Source organism: Micropterus salmoides, unplaced genomic scaffold (assembly GCF_014851395.1).
Source record: "Micropterus salmoides isolate LMB-PRFRI ecotype aquatic unplaced genomic scaffold, ASM1485139v1 Ms_hic_scaffold_14, whole genome shotgun sequence".
In the NCBI taxonomy this organism is placed as follows: Eukaryota; Metazoa; Chordata; class Actinopteri; order Centrarchiformes; family Centrarchidae; genus Micropterus; species Micropterus salmoides.
The window spans coordinates 7225971-7228797 of NW_024040485.1; the positions used below are offsets into that span (position 1 = coordinate 7225971).

The window sequence follows — 2827 nt, forward strand, 5'->3', positions numbered from 1 at the left end:
CACACTAGCTACACAGTGCACCTGAACAGCTTTTGTCCTGCAGTGTGAATAAAAGCAAGCCGTGATGTAATGTCAGATCCAACTCCATTTATGTAGGGTATACAGTAAAAAGTGCTCACAGGGGGGAAAAAACAACAGTAAACGTTGTGGGGAGGAGGCTGCACCCATACGGTTTTGTACCACTTGGTTTGAAAACATTCAGATCAACGATTCAACGTGACCACTTAGTCTGGTTAGCGCCAACAAAATTGGCTTCTCAATTTGTTACGGGTGGCGTGGAGGGAAAATTCAACTTGTCAACTTACATTTCTTTTCATTTCGCTGTTGATAAAATTTATTTGTCAGCCACACGTGATCAAATATATTGCTTACACAGTGTCAGTGTTTATAAATCTCAGAGTTAATTTAATGCTTTTGATAGAGTTATATTGTCCTCAGAGCCACATCAGCTCCATTACTGGACATCTCTATATTTAACAGTTACCAGCTCAAATTAATTGTCACTGTAAAAACAACACTTGTAAAATTGCTCTCTGTACCTGACGGCTGACTGCAGTGAATTTGGCATAAAGACATGTTACGCCTGAGCTGGAGATCCTTCGGACTGCAATTTTCTTTTGTGGGCAGAATTTTTGCCCGAACGCTGCAGGATATAAGACTGGATTTGCTTATAATCTGTTCACACATGAACCCTGTAGATATATCTCCCATTCTTAGAGAAAAACAAATGGAGATAATAAAAACATGGGCTGTTCACTGGAGCTGTTCCCTGCAAGGAGTGAACACTTTGCCTCATAGTTATTGATGCAGATCTTTTGGTTTTGCTCTGATAATATCACCATTATGATGTTTTGACGAGATAACCCGTGTGAAAGCAGTGGGGGATGGAGAGCGGGGGCTCTCCCCTTCTCTATGAGGCATAAAGGGACTAATGATTATGCGGCGGCAGCACCCCCTACCGGGCGGCAAATTATTATCCACGGGGCTGCGGTCCTGATGCTGAGAGATGGTGAGGATGCTGCACAGAGCAGGGAGGGGGAGTATAAACCCGCTTTTGATCGAAAAAAATGTGTCACAGTCTCTGTGGCGCAATGGAATAGCGCGCTGGACTTCTAATCCAGAGGCTCCGGGTTCGAGTCCCGGCAGAGATGTGGTTGAAGGTGTTGTGGTTTTTGCTTGAGAGGAAACACAGTGATGGGGGGGAAAAGCTGAGACGTTGTTTAGTGCTTTTGCAACTAGGATGCATCTTACAAGGCTGCTCTGTACAAAACTGACGGATGGGTGATAAATAAATAGATAGATAGATAGATAGATAGATGGACGGTCATGAGCTACTGACTACCAGAGATGTGTTAATTTTTGCAGAGGCCCAATACAAAGTTCATCTGGACTGAATTGTTATAGGAATTTCACAGTGAGCCTTTTCAGCGCGCAAAGGTCAGCGCTTTAATATGCAGATTTCAAACGGGCAAAAAGCCTGAAACCAGAACTCCGGTCGCACAGCACGAGCTTCGTTACAAGCCTATTGCTGTCCAGACTGCATGCTTAGGCTCCGGTCTTGCATGCGGCCATCACATAGCCACCGCTGGACAACACAGTGCCGCGTAGCATCGTCTCGTGAAAGTCAGTGGGCACGCGCGCTCGCTCGCGCACGGTTTCAGCACCTGGGGCTGTCCACTCATTTAAGCCGGAGCAAAAGCTTCTGTAGTGTAGCGCCAACAACAAAACATTTAAAGCCTTTTCCGGCCACATAACAAGTGTTCAATGATGCCAGATGCTGCATTTCTACTCTCCCATGTGGTTTGGAGACAGAGGGAGAGATAAAGATTCCGGTTTACTTTGAAGATAAATTACTCATAGTGCCAGAAAATGGTGTCGTTTCAACATTGTTGTATTCAGATTTTGCATTGAATGATAGACTATAACTACAAGGTGGATTTTGGTGGATTGCAAAAGCCATTATGTATTTTTAATTTAGTGAAGTCAGAGTGGGGACCTTTCTGGAATCCATTCAAGAACCCCTAATGGTGGACTGTAGTTTAGCCCAATCATGGCAGCCCTGAGCTGCACCCTTTATGTTTACAGTGTGGAAAGCAGCTGCTTGCTTGAAGATGTCTCCAACGCCCCGACTCTCTGACCCCTCCCGGCTCCCCATGGCTTTTATTATTTTGTATTTTCTTCAAACCCACCTCCCTGGTGTCACTTTGTTGCCGTCACCACTGATTGGGCTGTCGTGCGGCTGCCGCCATCCATGTTTAACCCCATCATGCCTCCCCACACACAGACCTAATCCGCCAGTAAAACTAATCCTTAATCCTCTCTGGCAAGTTGAACAGCCCCCCTCCCCCCCTCCCCCTCCCCCTCCTCCCCCACCTCCCTTGGATCCTGATTCCCACACGGGCCTTTTGCCTGAAACGTCAAAACTATATAGACCTCTATATGATAAAGTTTACTGGAAGCATATGCAAAACCATTCCAATGGGGTTAAACATCGTGATAGACGTTATGGCAGCCCTATTATACAAATTTTGAGGTGTTAAGAGATTAAAAAAAAAAAAAAAGTCAATGTTAAAGGCACAAGTGAACAGCAGTAGGGATATGGGGAAGATAAAGACAGAAAAAGTCCCACAATTCCACAAGGCCAAGGACTCAGTATATCATTACCGTGTCGCAAATTATCAGGCCTACATGAAATAGCAGCGGGCCTATCTGCAAGATATGGGTAATAGTTCCATAATATCAACGATAAGAACCATTAGGCTACTGAGAACCGTGACAATCAGCTTCAAATGAACTCTGCTGCTTCATCTCGGGAGATATGTAGGCC

The 2827-nt window shown here is 45.1% G+C and overlaps 1 non-coding gene across 1 annotated transcript; it reads left to right on the forward strand.

Annotated features, from left to right (window-relative positions):
• Positions 1-1077: 1077 nt before the first annotated feature.
• Positions 1078-1151, forward strand: trnar-ucu. The gene has a single exon. It is a non-coding gene; the product is annotated as a tRNA-Arg (tRNA).
• Positions 1152-2827: the final 1676 nt, after the last annotated feature.